This window comes from Trichechus manatus, unplaced genomic scaffold (assembly GCF_000243295.1).
Source record: "Trichechus manatus latirostris isolate Lorelei unplaced genomic scaffold, TriManLat1.0 scaffold00010, whole genome shotgun sequence".
Taxonomy (NCBI): domain Eukaryota; kingdom Metazoa; phylum Chordata; class Mammalia; order Sirenia; family Trichechidae; genus Trichechus; species Trichechus manatus.
Window position 1 is genome coordinate 5,741,436 of NW_004443946.1, and position 18,014 is coordinate 5,759,449.

Genomic DNA, 18,014 nt, shown 5'->3' on the forward strand with positions numbered 1-18,014 from the left:
AAACAATATGTGTACTACTGTTTCATGAGAAACTATTTGTTCTGTAAGCCTTCACCTGAAGTACAATAAAAAAATGTATACATATTTACTACCAAGATTTAACAAAAAAAAAAAACCCAACTTTAAAAAAAAAACTTATTGAAAGATTTTATTGACCTATGCATTTTAATGTGCTCAAAAAGCGTACTTGTGATGGAGAGAATGAGATTAACTTTGTTCTTAGCTTTACAGTTAACAAATATTCAGTCATTATATTTGTGTATTTTCTTTGGTCACTATGTTTATGTATACAGTATCTAGCAATAATATCCAATACTCTCATTAAAAATGTTGATATTTTGTTCCTTTTATGTCAGTAAAGTTGTATTAACTTGCAACATGCTTGCTAATAAATGTAGTTATGGTTAGTTGCCATCCAGTCAATTCCAACTCATGCATTCTTGCAGGGTGTTCCTGTGGTGTGACCTTGGCTGTGGTTCTTGGTTTCTTGCCTACTTTCTGATTCTTCAGTCTTCCTGTTGATTCCATGAAATCCTTCAAATGATTTTTCTTCCTTCTATATCCCGTGATGGAGATAACGCTCACGAGGCCTCTCTGAATCCTCTCCATCAGATGTCTGACATGGCCTGCTACCTTGTTGTGGAGCTTCTGGCTGGTAACAATGGTGATCTCCTCGAACATGTGCTTGTTCCTTGGAAGTTGTTGCCCAGGTGGGTGTAGTACTTCTCAATGATGACCTGGGCCACCTTCTTCATGGTTTTGGTGCGAATGCGGCCCATGCTGGCAGGTTTTTAGTAAAAGAGCTGCTTTACTCTTGTTCCACAAATGCGTAACAAAACCGGATGTCATTTGGAAAGCTTACTGTACTACACACAAGTTGGTTAAATCAGAAAGTGCTCATCAAAAAGCTAAACTCAAGTTTAATTGTCATTTCTCCTCACGCAATGGGGTGAGGAAAGACATCTTCACGAAGAGTACAAACTTAACTAGATAATGAATGCCTTGTTCATTTTAATGGCTGGGTGCTTCCAAAGTTGATTTATTTAGCAGATGTTTTTCAAGGGGGTTGCTCTCAATCAGGAAGGCAAAATGGAATGTTTTATTCCATATGTACCCAACTGTTGTGATGAAAATGAGGTTTAGGAACTGGATGCAGAGAGGTGATTGTGAGAACCATCATCATATATATACATACTGAAAAGGCAATGTTAGTGGTAAAATAAATAGATTGATTTTTCTTCACGAAATGCAATCCTTTGAGAAATATTTTCCTGAAACCATAAAGGAGAGAGACCAGTGATTCAGAGAATCCTGCAGTCCACCAATTTACACAAAGAGCTCAACCACTCAGCAAGAAAATAACACTTATCAAAATTCCCTACTATAAGTAGCAAAAGAATATTTCATCTCATCAGTACCTTGGCGTCTGGGCATTTCTCAGACTTCATAAGGCAGTGAAAACGTACTGAAATCTGTATCCACTTATTCATGTAAGCGTTAGTTCTTGAAATATTGTAGCACCAAGAGAAAGGAGAAAACCTGCTTGGACGTTGAATCTGATAGTCAATGTTTGCTTCCTTTTTCAGCCTGAATTTCAAAAACTATGATACTCAGAACACAAGGATTTTGCCCGTTAACCAGAAAACAGAAAAAAAGTTTTCTGGAGATATTTAGGGTATTGTTTTGATATTCAAAGATACACAGATATATTATGGAGCAGAATACAAACAATTCACTACTTGTGATGAGCCCTAGAGGTTCACAGCTATTGCTGTTAGGAATATTACAGTGGAAACTGTACATAGGAAGGGACTTTACTCAATGTAGCAACTAGAAACCTGATCAGCTGGAGATTAAAGCAGAGATATGTAACTCAAAATGCCAGACTAGCAGAAGATTAGGAGTCAGGTTGGATGGAGTGAGCTAAATCAGAAGCAGAAAGTGAAGATTCTGGCACAGGTTAAAAGAGAAGACTTCTACATCCTTTTAGTTGACATTTCTGCTGAAATGGGCCTGGCAAGCCCCCATGCCCACCTCAGTCTGGAGATGGCATGTCTGATGCAGTTTCATGACTTTGGTAGAGCCCTGGCTTGGAAATTATTGCCCTGATTCTGTGTAATCTTAGGCAAGTCACTTGCTCTTCCAGGATATCAAGTTTCCTGTTTGTTGGTTTTTTCCTTTGTAAAATGAGGGCTTTGGAATCTACGTTCACCGAGATTATTTCTTTTCCTAACCCTTCTCTTGCTGAGATTTGTGATGGATGATCATTTGGAAGAAAGTACTGCATGTGCAACACTGATCCTTCATTCCAGTCTAAGATTAAAAAAACAACAAAGAAACTAATGTATCTTATTAGCATCTTTCTCCCCACTGGCATTGTAATCTCCTTTACACTTAGGAAAGTGTTGGTCCCATATCTAGTTTTCAATAAGTATTTAATTGTTTAAACAAGAGAAACATCTTTTACTCAGTGAGTGTTCATAAACCAACCTTGCTTCTGCATCAGCTTACTTTTTATACGTTTCTCATATTTCAAATCTAGAGTAGTGCTGGCCATAGAAATATAATGTGATTTATGTAATTTAGCTAATATAATATAATGTATATAATTTTAAAATTCTAGTAATCGTGTTAAAAAAAAGTTTAAAAATAACAGGTGAAATGAATCTTAATAATACATTTTATTTAACCAATGTATCCAAAACACTATTTCAGCATGTAATCAATATAAAAATTATTGAGAGAGTTTACATTCTCTTTTTTATACTACATCTTTGAAATCCAGTGTACGTTTTATAATTACAGCACATTTCAATTTAGACTAGCCACATTTAGAGCCCCCAATAACCACAGGTAGCTGGTAGCTACTGTATTTTGGACAGTGCAGATCTCGGGAGTAAGATGCCTAATGAAAGATGCATGTTATCTCTTTCAATTTTCACAAATACTTCTTTAAAAGAAAACAAAAAACTGGCTTTAAAAGCCAAGTTAAGCGTTTAAGGAGAAAGAGTGAATGCCTAAGGCCATTTAGCAATGACCTGACATAAAAACTCAGCAGTAGCAACAAGTGCTCTGATGTTGTTTACTGATTGTGTACAAAGTGCACGGGTGGGAGGACTCAGCAACTATAGGCTATGCTGTGATTTGGATGGACGGCTTCTCAGAGGGCGCTACCTCATAAGCCTAACCATCAACATGAGCCATCTTTTTTAAAGATAAATACTCAAGGACCCACCTATCAGTGATAGCATTTACAGGGACCTGCTGATTATCTAGGAGCCCTGGTGGCACAGTTAAAAGCCCTTAGCTGCTAATTGAAAGGTCAGCAGTTCGAATCCACCTGCCGCTGTTCAGGAGAAAGATGTGACAGTCTGCTTCAGTAAAGATTACAGACTTGGAAATCCGATGGAGCAGTTCTACTCTGTCCTGTAGGGTCGCTATGAGTCAGAATTGACTCGACAGCAATGGGTTGTTGGTTTGTTTGGTTGGTTGGTTTGGGCTAATGCTCTGAGAGGTGATTGTAACACCACCAAACTGAGAATTTTGAGGCTCATGATACACAATTAGCTTTTAAACCTTTTCTACTGTCACCAAACACCACCTCTGTATGCAATATCTCCCTTCAAACTTGACTTCACTATTCATTTTAACTTGACTCTACCCGTCTAAAAATGTGCACTGGAGAGCCAGGTATGAACTATCTCCCAAGTGAAAGGTCTTCATTTTCTGCCCCAAAGAGCCTATTGGTAAGCTCCACGTTGACCTTTACAATGAGTCTGTCCTCTCTTCTCTTGTAGTCTCATGTCTTTCCCATTGTTCTCCAGGGGACTGTGGGTAAAATATGGAGGTAGTTCTGGAAATCGACAAGTAGTTGGGAGTGGGGGCCCGAGATGGGAACAATCTGAAAGAGAGGGGCAGAGTGAGAGCAACTCCCAGCACTTTGCACTATAGAGAGGTCAAGATGTGGGCTACAAATCAAATTTGTCCTTGGCTGGATCCATAATTATAAGATACCTGAGCCCAAGGGCTTTAGAGCATCTGTCTGCCATTTGAGCGCATAACAAGCTGCCTGGATATTGAGACTGGTCCTCCAATTAGCAACAATTGAGCTCAGGATGAGAGCTGTGCTATCCATTTTCCTCTCCTCAATTCTGTTATTCTAGCAGCTGTCATCACCATTCACATCCACTCACAGACCGTACAGAGTAAAGGAGCTCCATTCAAGTTTTGTCTCCAGATTAACTTTGCAGCCCAGCTAATGTGAATTTATGGGAACCAATGGTAAATATAAATGCTAACTGCACTCCCACTCATCATGGGATGTTAGTATTTACATTTAGAAGTTTAACACATCCTGGCCTTAATCCAATATTCTCTAACATTCTCTAAACCGCCCCAGTTTTCTAAACCCTATGGTTAGCGTGTATAAAGAAAAGACCAAAGGGGAAAAAAAGTTAGGAAGCAGTTATAAATGTAAACCACCTTTCAAGATTTACACAGGGATTTTGTTAGTCAATTTAGAGAGTTGTATATGCTACAGCAAAATTTTTGCCTATATGCTTAGAAATTAACAGAAGCGTGTGGGGACATAATGTTTTGTTGTTTTTTTCCCCTTTTCTAACTTTTGTATTAGGAAGAAAAGGAGACCAACCAAGAGCCAAATGCTGTCCTAATTGCATTACTTTTCCAAATTAACCACCAGTGCTGTATACACAGAGAAGTAAAAAACAAAGAATAACGCCCCCTTTGGCATGTCAGTTAGTATTTCAACTTTCTCCCTAAATGAGCTTAAATCATGAAACTAAATAACAGCAGTTTGTTGGTGTTGTTGTTAGGTGTCGTCGAGTTAGGTCCGACTCAGAGAGACCCCCTGTACAACAGAACAGAGCACTTCCTGGTCCTGCGCCATCCTCACAATTGTTATGCTTGAGCCCCTTGTTGCGGCCAGTTTAGTCATTACTATTTAAGCTATACAAAGTACATTCTCCTCAAGATTGTTTGGTTATTCAAGCACCTTTGCTTTTCTATAGAAATTTTAGAATCAGCTTATCAATTTTTACCAAAAAAAAATCATATTGGAATTTTGTGGGGTTGCATGGACTCCATAGATCGATTTGGGAAGAACTGATATCTAAACCATTTTGGACTTCCAGTCCATGAACACGTGTATCTCTCCATTTATTTATGTCTTCTTTACCTTAATCTAGCCATGTGTTGTAGTTTTCAGGGTAGAGGTGTTACACACCATTTCTTAAATTCATTCCTAAAGATTTTAAACTGTTTGAGCCTATGGCAAGTGGTATTTTTATAATTTCATTTCCTGAATGTTTGCCTGAGACAAAGAAATCAATACCCTGAACCCTCTTGCAATCACTGAGCTGGTCACCCTTTCTGCAATGACCTTCTTGCTCTCCTAAGCTGCACAAGGACCACTTTCTGCCTAGCCACCTTGGCCCTATTTCTCTCCTTCATTTGTAGCTAAATCCCTCCTGGGCACAACACTCTGCTGATCCAATCTCCTCCCTCATGTTTGCTGCCAGCTGCTTGGGGTTTTTGTTTGGCTTTGTTTTTGTTTGGTGGAAGGGCATGCACAGGAATCCTCAGGTCAGAAGAAAAAGATTCAAAAAGCACTGCTGTAAGAAAGCAGGCCGAATGTTCATGTAAACATACTCCACTGCCTTAATGGGCGCATGCTGGAAGTGTGTAATCGAATTAGAAAATGTCCTCTGATAGTCGTTATGCATTTTATGGAAAGAGTCTATTCCCCACGGCAAGTGTACCCTTCAACATCTCTCTCCTGCCTCCATTCTCTGCAGAAATGTTGTGATTATGCATTTGGGCACGAGTCCCTAGCTAGATAGAGCTGAGCAAAACATAAAGGTAAATAGAATTCACGTTGTCTTGAGTTTAAATTTCAAAGGCCCAAATAAGTTTTTTAATGTTTCCTTAGCAGATAATTTTTTTCCCAAGTCTAAATAAGAGTCATCCAAAAACTAAGGCGAAGGCTCTAGTTAGTATTATTATTTTAGATGGGTAAATCTGAAAAAGCTCGGTGGGTTGACTCAATGTCAATATTTTAGTTGTGCTATTATACTATAGTTCTGTATGATGTTACTATTGAGGGAAACTAAGTAAAGAATACACAGGATCTCTCTGTGCTTTTATTTCTTAAAACTACGTGTGAATCTATAATTATCTCAAAATAAGGTTGTTTTTTGTTTTGTTTTATTTTAAATCAATTGACCTTGTATGTGTGGGTCTATTTCTGGAATCTCCTTTTGCTCTGTTCATTTAGGCGTCCATCCTTTCACCAAGACCACGCTGTCTAGATTGTTGTTGTTAGATGCCGTTGAATCAGTTCCAACTCATAGCAACCCTATGTACAGCAGAACAAAATACTGCCCAGTCCTGCACTATCCTCATGATCATTGCTATGTTTGAGCCCATTGTTGCAGCCACTGTGTCAATCTGTCTCACTGAGTGTCTTCCTCTTTTTCACTGACCTTCTACTTTACCAAGCATAATGTCCTTCTTCAGGGACTGGTCCCTCCTGATAATATGTCCAAAGTATGTGAGACCAATTCTCACCATCCTGGCTTCTAAAGAGCATTCTGGCTGTTCCTCCAAGACAGATTTGTTTGTTTTTCTGGTAGTCCATGGTATATTCAGTAGTTTTTTGTTAACACCATAATTCAAAGACATCAATTCCTCTTCAATCTTCCTTTGTCTTCATTGTCCAGCTTTCGCATGCTTATGAGGCAATTGAAAATACCATGGTTTGGGTCAGGCGCAGCCTAGTCGTCAAAGAGACATCTTTGCTTTTCAACACTTTAATGAGGTCTTCTGCAGCAAATTTGCCCAAAGTAGTACATGGTTTGATTTCTTAACTGCTGCTTCCATGGGCATTGATTGTGAATCCAAGTAAAATGAAATCCTTGACAATTTCAATGTTTTCTCTGTTTATCATGATGTTGCTTGTTGGTCCAGTTGTAAGAATTATTGTTTTCTTTATGTTGAGGTGTAATCCATACTGAAGGCTGTAGTCTTTGATCTTCATCAGTAAGTGCTGCAAGTTCTCTTCACTTTCAGCAAGCAAGGTTGTGTCATCTGCATATTGAAGGTTGTTAATGAGTTTTCCTCCAGTCCTTGAGCCATGTTCTTCTTCATACTTTATTTCTAAAATCAGGTAGTATAAGCCCTCCAACTTTGTTCTTCTATCTGAAAATTGTAGTTTTGTCTCAAAATTCTATCCTTGCCTTTTATATAAAATGTAGAACAAGTATGTCAATTTCTACCAAAAAACCTGCTGGGATTTTGATTGATATTGTGTTGGATCTATAGATCAGCTTGAGAAGAATTGACATCTTCACAATATTAAGTCTTTCTATCCGTGCACATGATATATTTCTCCACTTACTTAGGTCTTCTTTGATTTCTTTCACCAGTGTTTTGTAGCTTTCAGCATACAGATCCTGCACATATATTGTTAGATTTATATCAAAGTATTTCATATTTCTAGTGCTATTTTAAATGGTATTCATTTTTAAATTTTTATTCCCAATTGTTTGTTGCTGATATATAGAAATGCAATTCTGTTTTGTATATTGATCTTGTTCAATCTTGCTAACCTTATAAATTCTAGTAGAAATCTGTTTTTGTACATTCCTTTGGAATGTCTCCATAGACAACAGTGTCATCTGACAATAGAGACAGTTATTTCCAGTTTTGTCTATTATAAAAATTAGTTCAAGGAATGTCCTTTTGCAAACACTTTTTGCTCACTTAACTGAGTGTATCCTCAAAGGATATATATATTTTAGTTCTTCATACAGTATCTCCTATGATCCTCAAAAATTTTATCTGTTCTCAAGGTCCAGAACCTGAGGAAGGTAGCTCTTTTTCCTATGAGGAGCACCTTTGCTTGACTGTAAGGTGGAACTACCTACTCATAGATACTGTAACTTTCCAAGTTTAGAAAAAATCACCTTGAACCCACCACCCACATTTTATGAAAAACTCCTTGCTTCTCCTTACCCTCTTCGCAAAGATTTCTACAAATCCTAGATTCTTTCACGAAATGGAATGATGGGGGAAGGAATGGGCAGAGAGGTTCAAGGCTTACATTCTCCTGATAATCTCTGACTTCTAGCTCCTGCTCCCAATTATTAATTCCATCAATGAATCATTTTGATAGCTTATGTACGGTGTCTCTCCTCCATAACACATCAACCCAGTCAACTTAGATCCTTTCTAGAATTCTCAAAATGAGAGTAATGACTAAAAGAAAACACTTGCACAAAGCCTTTGGGTGTGTAGGCAGATTTTACTGCAGGTTTGTTGAAATAAGGAGGATTTAAATTGCAAATCTGCCAACACATAAGATTTTAAAATAGCCACCTCTGCTTCTAAAAGTCCTCTTGGCCACCACCATTTTTCAGTGGCAGACCATCCCACGTAGCATGTCAGGTTTTCTCCACTTTACTAGCCCTTTGTCCTGTTCTATTGTCTCATTTCTGTCCTCCATCACCATGCCTTCCCTACCAAATTGTTCTACACTAAGCAGATCTGGACATGTGCTACTCTAATTAAAATGACCTAAGCAATAGAATAGGACTGGCTTCATAGTCTTATCTTTAAGTACTAAATATTCTTGCTCTGATTATGAAGGTGAGCTTTGACTAGACTCTTTTCCAAAATAGGATTTGAGATAGCAATTGGAATACTGGAATCCCTTAGTTAAAAGAAAGACACTGTCTATGATTTCTTGGCAACAATGTTTTGGTTTTTCCAAGAGACAGAAACTCTACCCTGTTACAGGGTTTTATCCCATTGTTACAGGGTTTTCCAAACAGTGGCCCATGTTTGGGAAACTGCACTAGGGTCATAAGCAGCTAACAGGAAAAAATACTTCAACTTTTTCAAAATTTGATATCACTTTTTATAACCTTCTGTAAGTCAAAACGAGTTTGCCCTTACATTTTGATCATTTTTTTCTGTCTCTCTCTCTTTTTTAGTTAATATAAAGTAAGGCCTGAAAAATGCTTCCTACGGTGATGAGAAGGAATAGAATTTGATGGATGTGTGGGTGTGTGTGTGTATGTGTGTGTGAGAGAGAAACCAAAACAATTACATTAAAGCCTTAAAGACAGGCATGTTATCAGACTTAATATTTCTACAGAGATAGCTCCTTGGAATTAGTAATACATTTAAAGGGTCATTTTCTTCAAAACGCTACAGGCCAGATTTCTGTGGGCTGTTCAAACCATGAATTAATGTGATTAAGCCCATAACTATTACCAACTATAACTATCAAAATGTCATGGTAACTAATGATTCTGCAGCTGAAAGTCAGAGCTTGGGGGTATGAAATTATTTTCCATTGAATAATAATCATTCTTCTCCTAAAATGTTAGTCTCATGTTCCTTGAAATTAAGTTCTTTCCTAAGGTTTGTTTAAGAGTTTTCCCACCAATTCCAGTTCCCAGAACCAAAAATGCTTGTCTAAAAATCAGGAGTCTTAATAAAGTCAGAGATAATTCAGGAACTGCTTGCACTTGTTTTTTCATTCTTTTTTTTTTTTTTTTTTCCCTGTATGTTGGAAGCAAATGGGTCAGGTCATCCTCTTGCAAGTTACTGTAAGCATTATAACAAAAGAGACTGCCAAGGAAGTTCTAGTCCCAGAGTTGGATTCAATTACATGCCCGATTTTTATTCCTTTCCAATTAGCCAGAAACAAAATTGTTTATCCTAATACACATATTAGAGCTGCTTATGAAGCTCACCCACAATTAGATAAATACAAATGAAAACAACATTGAGATATTTATTTTTTTCCCAACAGATTGGAAACCCTGGTGGTGTAGTGGTTAAGAGCTACAACTGCTAACCAAAAGGTCGGCAGTTTGAATCCACCAGGCATTCCTTGAAAACTCTATGGGGCAGTTCTACTCTGGAAAGTTTGGTGCTACCCAGTATAATTCATGGCATCTGGATAGGAACACTTGGTTGATACAGTGTTCATGGGGATACAAAGTACTGCACACTTTTTGGAGTATAATTTCAGGATCTATGAAATTAAAAATACATATACCTAGTCATCCCACTTTTGGAAATATGACCTACATATGCAATAGGAAAGGAGCCCTGTTGGCACAATGGTTAAGTGCTCGGCTGCTAAGTGAAAGGATGGCAGTCCAAACCCACCCAGCGGCTCTGTCGGGGGAAAAAAGACCTGGTGATCTGCTCTCATAAAGATTACAGCCTAAAAAATCCTATGGGGCAGTTCTACTTTGTCATATGGGGTCACTAGGAGTCAGAATTGGCTTGAGGGCACATGACAACAACAACAACATATAATAGAAACCTATAAACACATATTATAAAGATGTTCTCTGCAAGACCCTTTGTAAAAATAATTTGGAAAAAGAAATGCATCCATTAATAGAAAAATGAATAAAATAAGTTATGGTAAATCTGTGCAATTGAATACCACGGAAATATTAAAAGAATGAGGGAGCTTTCTATGAACTGCCTTGTAGCTGCTTTAACGTTATCCATGATACTTGGTTAAATTAAAGCTCTCAGTATAAAATGTTCAGTTTCTCATAAAATGAATCCAAAAAAACTTGCCCATGGTCACACAGTATTTGTTGGCAGAATTTATATTACAATCCAGACACGTGTCTTTAAAGTCTTCCCAAGGCTTCCACTCTGTATTGATACCATTGCTGCATTTTGTGACAAGTTCACAGAAAGGCTCTGCTTTTAAAAAAAAGGTACTTATTTGGAAAGCCAAATCTTCACAATAGACTAATTCAGAAGTAATTGTTGATATCACAGTGTATTGGTTTACTTTCAAATAGATTCCAAACTAGGGTCTTTTAAAAGGCAAGATTTCCTAGCGCTTTAAAAATATAACCCAACCCCATTTACATAAACTTCAGGGGAACATATCTGTTATGTAAATTGAGGAATGCTAGCAATCTAAGACCTCTGACATTTCCTTTTCAAAGACCATTGTGAACAACCTGTCTAACCTGTCATCCTCAATTTGCAGGTACAAAGGAATTACACCATCATCTCTGCCCTCTAGAAGTTTACAATACACCACCTGGCAGAAGGTAGGGCAAGGGTACTTTCAATTAACATTTAACATTAAATGGGTAAATTTCATCGCTGGAAGTCACATAGGCCATCAGTTATCAATTACTCACATGTCAGAGCAGAGGACTTCCTGGATATGTCAGACTTTGCTTATTCCCTTAGCCCCCTTTTGCACTGTCTAAAAATCATCCCTATAAAATAAAGTTTCATGAGCTGAGCTTATTCGGGGACCCACCAAGTCTATGTGAATCAAAACACACATTAGCTTTGGGTTTCTAGCCTTTGAAGACCAAGTGACAAAGATCCACACAATCAACAATCAAGGTCACTGCTGGGGTACTAGGCAGAGAGTGTGTTGCTGCTGAATTAAGCATCTAGAGTACCCAGTTTCTAGTCTAGGCTAACATCATTCCCCTCTTCTCTGGCCTTGGGCAAAGCACTTAACAACTGACTTCTGTTTCTTCCCACCTGTAAAACAGATAATCATCGCCTTCCTTTGAGATGTGTATAAATTAATCAGTTGGGGTTTGGAAAGGGTTGTGAAAGCAGAATGATACTTAAAGTGCTAAGTATTAGCTGATTTTCTTTTCAATTTCATGGTTTAATTTTGGCGTCATATATCACATTAGATACACTGAGAAGAAGGAAATACCACCACTATATATCTGATCATTCTTTCTTAAGTTACATTAGGGCTAACACTGGGGATTAAAAACATTCCCAAAGCACTGGCAAATCATTATGAGTTATTAAGGAAAAAGACGACTATTTGCAAGGCATCTTAATGTCCTCTAACATAGCCTATTATTTTTATTAGTCATGCTTCACAAACAGTCATGAAGGTGGTATGGTAGTTTTGTCTCCATCTTGTTGTTGTTAGGTATGTTAGATGCTATGAGTCGGTTCTGACTCAGAGAGAACCTATGTACAACAGAGCAAAACACTGCCTGGGCTGCGCCATCCTCACAATAGCTGTTATGCTTGAGCCCGTTGTTGCAGCCACTGTGTCAATCCATCTTGTTGAGGGTCTTCCTCTTTTTCAATGACCTTCTATTTTACCAAGCATGATATCCTTCTCCAGGGACTGATCCCTCTTGATAACATATCCAAAGTACGTGAGACGTAGTCTCGCCATCCTTGCTTCTAAGGAGCATTCTGGTTGTACTTCTTCCAAGACAGATTTGTTCATTCTTTTGGCGGTCCATGGTATATATTCAATGTTCTTCACCAACACCACAATACAAAGGCATCAATTCTTCTTTGGTCTTCCTTGTTTATTGCCTAGCTTTCACATGCATATGAGGTGCATGAAAACACCATGGCTTGAGTCAGGCGCGCCTTAGTCCTCAAGGTGACATCTCTGCTTTTCAACAGTTTAAAGGGTCTTTTGCAGCAGATTTGCCCAATGCAATGTGTCTTTTGATTTCTTGACTGCTGCTTCCATGGATGTTGATTGTGGATCCAAGTAAAATGAAATCTTTGACAATTTCAGTCTCTTCTCCGTTTATCATGATGTTGCCCATTGGTCCAGTTGTGAGTATTTTTATTTTCTTTATGTTACTGAAGGTTGTAATCTTTGATCTTCCTCAGGAAGCGCTTCAAGTCCTCTTCACTTTCGGCAAGCAAGTTTATGTCATCTGCATAATGCAAGTTGTTAAGGAATCTTCCTCCAATCCTTATGCCTGTTCTTCTTCATATAGTCCAGCTTCTCAGATTATTTGCTCAGCATACAGACTGAATAAGTATGGTGAAAGGATACAACCCTGACGGACACCTTTCCTGACTTTAAACCACGCAGTATCCTCTTGTTCTGTTTGAACGACCACCTCTTGATCTATGTACAGGTTCCTCATGAGCACAATGAAGTGTTCTGGAATTCCCATTCTTTGCAATGTTAGCCATAACTTGTTATGATCCACACGGTCAAATGCCTTTGCATAGTCAATAAAACACAGGTAAACATCTTTCCGGTGTTCTCTGCTTTCATCTTACAGCTCAGTAAATAGGCAAAGCTTGAGTTTGTCCTTTGCACAGGTAATTTCTTATAATTAAAACTTACAGTTTCTAAATTACTAATTAATCCCTCCTATGAATCACATCCTCCATGCAGAGAAATTTTCCAAACATGTATCCGAAAAACCAAACCAAACCTATTGCTGTCAAGCTGATTCCTACTCATAACAATCCTATAGGACAGGATAGAACCGGCCCATGGGGTTTCCAAAGCCGTAATCTTTATGGAAGCAGACTGTCACATCTTTCTGCCGTGGAGCAGCTGGAGGGATCGAACCGCTGACCTTTCAGTTAGCAACTGAGTTCTTAACCACTGTGCCACCAGGGCACCTTAACATGCATCCATAGGTATATAAAAGAAGAAAGCATGTGGTTTTTAGAGATTATGCAAAATCAGAAACAATTTTAGCAGGCATGCCTATTAAGTAAAAGTCTAAGTTCCATAAAGGAGTCCTGGTGGGCACAATGGCTAAGTGCTCAGCTACTAAGCAAAAAGGTGGCAGTTCAAACCCACTAGTCGCTCTGTGGGAGAAAAGACGTAGCAATCTGCTCCCATAAATATTACAGCCTAGGATACCCTATGGGGTAGCTCTGTTCTGTCATATAAGGTCACTGAGTCGGAATCAACCTGATGGCACGCAACAACAAGTTTCATCAGCTCCAAAATTCTCTCTTGACCCTTTAAAGTTAGGCAATGCACATACTGGAAATTGTATTTGCTAAATATATTTTAATGTAGTAAACCTTATTAATCCATATCACTGTCTAGTTTGCCATGAGGTGATTTGTTACCTGTTCCCGAAGCTAAGCAAAGGCCAGACAATGAAGAGCCCAAAATGGGGTGCTGGGGAGTTTGGATGTTACTCTAACAACCAAGGGGGGCCCAGAGTAGAAGGAAAGGAAGGGTTATGTGAAATGCTCAGTTTAAGTTTGGGAAAGTTCACTTTAGCTTCATTAAGAAGAATGGTCTGGAAAAGGCAATACTATGAGCAGGGAGACAAATTAAGAAATTGAGAGATTGTGGTGGCTTGAAATAAGACAGAGGCAGTTAAGATGGAGGTATGAAAAAACCCAACCGTCGCTAAGTAGATAAATATCAGTAGGCTGGAAGGAGGCCACAGGGGAGAGGATTCCAAGGCCAGGAGTAGGGACTATCTTTAGGTAAAAGAAGGAACAAACTCCCTGGATGGTGCAAATGGTTAACATTCTCAGCTGATAACCAAAAGGCTGGAGGTTCGAGTCTACACAGAGGTGCCTCAGAAAAAGGCCTGGCAATCTACTTCCGAAATATCAGCCATTGAAAACCCTATGGAGCACAGTTCTACTCTGACACACATGGGGTCACCATGAGTTGGAGTTGACTGACGGCAACTGGGTTTTAGGAGGAGGAACACCTTTTCAATCATGATAGGGGAAAAGAAGAACAAATATTTGTTGAAACAGTGAAGAAAAAACATGCCAAGGTTGCCAGTTAATGTCAGTGGAAGGTGGGAAAAAAGTGGTCAGTAGAAGGAGGTCAGTGGAAGACAGGGACAGATCCAGATGACCTCACAGAGAGGGATTTTCATGAGTGTGTAATGAGAAGCAGGGAGTGAGCAGGACCTGGGCAAACAGCCTGCACCAGGAGGCAGCCAGCAAAAGGGGTCCTGGGGAACGGCCGGGTTTGAGTTAAGGCAGGAGATAGAGGAGATGCTCTGTGAACTGGGGAATGTGTTTGCCACAGAACAGCCTTTTGCTCTGCTAATTCCTCAGCTTCTATCAACGTAATTCTGGAGTCTAATTCTGATCTCAAATGTACACTTTTAGCTTTTCCTTCCAAGAAAGTGTCATCTATAAATTAAATGGGCGATGTTTTCTAGTGCCGCTCACCAAAGGAAATATTAAAATACCTGGCTATGGGGAACATTCAGGCTGCTATTAACCCAAGGGTGGCAACCTCAGTTCCAAGACCTACATACTTTGGGACATGCAGTCACCAAGCATTGATCACTGGGCATGATGAATAGCCTCAAAGGTCTTCTAGCTGGAGAAAAATGTAGAACAAAATTCTAACAAAAAAAGACCGTACTTACTGGCCTGACAGTGACTGGAGAAACCCCGAGTGTATGGCCCCCAGACACCCTTTTAGCTCAGTAAAGAAGTCACTCCTGAGGTTCACCGTTCAGCCAAAGATGAGACAATAAAACAAAACAAGACTAATAGGGCACAACAGCCCAGGGAGAAGGACTAGAAGGCAGGAGGGGACAGGAAAGCTGGTAATAGGGAAGCCAAGGTCGAGAAGGGAGAGTGTTGACATGTCGTGGGGTTGTTAACCAATGTCATAAAACAATATGTGTACTAACTGTTTAATGAGAAACTATTTCTTCTGTAAACCTTCATCTAAAGTACAATTAAAAAAAATTTTAAAAAGTCTTCTAAAGTCAAACAAAATAAGACAAATTTCAGAGGTTAGCATTTATGTGTACATGTGCGTACACACACACTCACACATGAAAGAAACGGTATTATTTAGGGCAGAAATGAAACAAAAACTTTTTTTTTCTTTTTATTGTGCTTTAAGTGAAAGTTTACAACTCAAGTTACTTTCTCATACAAAAATTTATACATACATTATTATGTGACCCTAGGTGCTCTCCCTATAATGTGACAGCACACTCCTCCTTTCCATCCCAGATTTCCCATGTCTGTTCAACCAGCTCCTGTCCCTTTCTGCCTTCTCATCTCGCCTTCGGACAGGAGCTGCCCATTTAGTCTCATGTACCCACCTGAGCTAAGAAACACACTCTTCACAAGTATCATTTTATGTGTTACAGTCTAGTCTAATCTTTGTCTGAAGAATTGGCCTCAGGAATGGTTTTAGTTTTGGGCTAACAGAGAGTCCAGGGGCCATGTCTTCCAGGGTTCCTCCAGTCTTAGTCAAACCATTAAGTTTGGTCTTTTTACTAGAATTTGAGTTCTGCACACCACTTTTCTCCTGCTCCATCAGGGACTCTTTGTTTTGTGTCCTGTCAGGGCTGGACACAGTCTAGTTTTTCTGGTCTCAGGCTGATGGAGGCTCTGGTTTATGTGGCCCTTTCTGTCTCTTAGGCTAATATTTTCCTTGTGTCTCTGGTATGCTTCATTATCCTTTACTCCAGGTGGGTTGGGACCAATTGATGCATCTTAGATGGCTGCTCGCTAGCTTTTAAGACCCCAGACAACACTCACCAAAGTGGGATGCAGAAAATTTTCTTAATAAACTTTGTTATGCCAATTGACCTAGATGTCCCCTGAAAACATGGTCCCCAGACCCCCACCCCTGTTACTCTGTCACTCGAAGCGTTTGGTTGTATTCTGGAAACTTCTTAGCTTTTGGTTCAGTCCACTTGTGCTGACTTCTCCTGTGTGTGGTGTTGTCCTTCCCTTCACCTAAGATAATTCTTGTCTACTCTCCCGTTAGCGAATACCTCTCTCCCTCCTTCCCCACCCTCGTAACCATCAAAGAATGTTTTCTTCTGTGTTTAAACCTTTTCTTGAGTTCTTATAATAGTGGTCTCATACAATATTTGTACTTTTGCGACTAATTTCACTCAGCATGATGCCTTCCAGATTCATCCATGTTATGAAATGTTTCACGGATTCATTGTTGTTCTTTATCATTGCGTAGTATTCCATCGCGTGAAATATACCATAATTTGTTTGTCCATTCATCCATCAGTGGGCACCTAGGTTGTTTCCATCTTTTTGCTATTGTGAACAGTGTCGCAGTGAACATGAGTGTGCATATATCTATTGGTGTGATAGTTCTTATTTCTCTAGGATAAATTCCAAGAAGTGGGATTGCTGGATCGTATGGCACTTCTATTTCTAGCTTTTTAAGGAAGGGCCAAATCGATTTCCAACCAAAATTGGTTGCGCCATTTTACATTCCCACTGACAGTGTATAAGTCTTCCAGTCTCTCCACAACCTCTCCAACATTTATTATTTTGTGTTTTTTGGATCAATGCTGGCCTTGTTGGGGTGAGATGGTATCTCATTGTAGTTCTGATTTGCATTTCTCTAATGGCAAATGATGGTAAATATTTCCTCATGTGTCTGTTAGCCACCTGAATATCTTTTGTGGTGAAGTGCCTATTTATATCTTTGCCCATTTTTTAATTGGGTTATTTGTCTTTTTGTGGTCGAGTTTTGCAGTATCTTGTAAATTTTAGAGATTAGACCCTGATCGGATTTGTCATAGACAAAATTTTTTTCCCAGCCTGTAGGCTGTCTTTTTACTCTTTTGGTGAAATCTTTTGATGACTATAAGTGTTTGATTTTTAGGAGCTCCCAGTTATCTAGTTTTTCTTCTGGTGTTTGTGCATTGTTAGTAATGTTTTGTATTCTGTTTATGCCATGGATTAGGACTCCTAGCATTGTCCCTATTTTTTCTTCCATGATCTTTATAGTTTTACATTCTATATTTAGGTCTTTGATACATTTTGAATTAGTTTTTGTGCATGGTGTAAGGTATGGGTCTTGCTTCATCTTTTTGCAGACTGATATCCAGTTACGCCAGCACCATTTCTTAAAGAGACTGTCTTTTCCCCATTTAACGGACTTTGGGCCTTTGTCAAATATCAGCTGCTCATAGGTGGATAAATTTAGGTCTGGATTCACAGTTCTGTACCATTGGTCTATGTATCTGTCGTTGTACCAGTACCAGAATGTTATGACTACTGTGGCAGTATAATAGGTTCTAAAATCAGGTAATGTGAGGCCTCCCACTTCGTTCTTCTTCTTCAGTAATGCTTTACTTATCTGGGGCCTCTTCCCTTTCCATATGAAGTTGGTGATTTGTTTCTCTATCTCATTAGAAAATGCCATTGGAATTTGGATTGGGATTGCATTGTATCTGTACATCACTTTGGGTAGAATT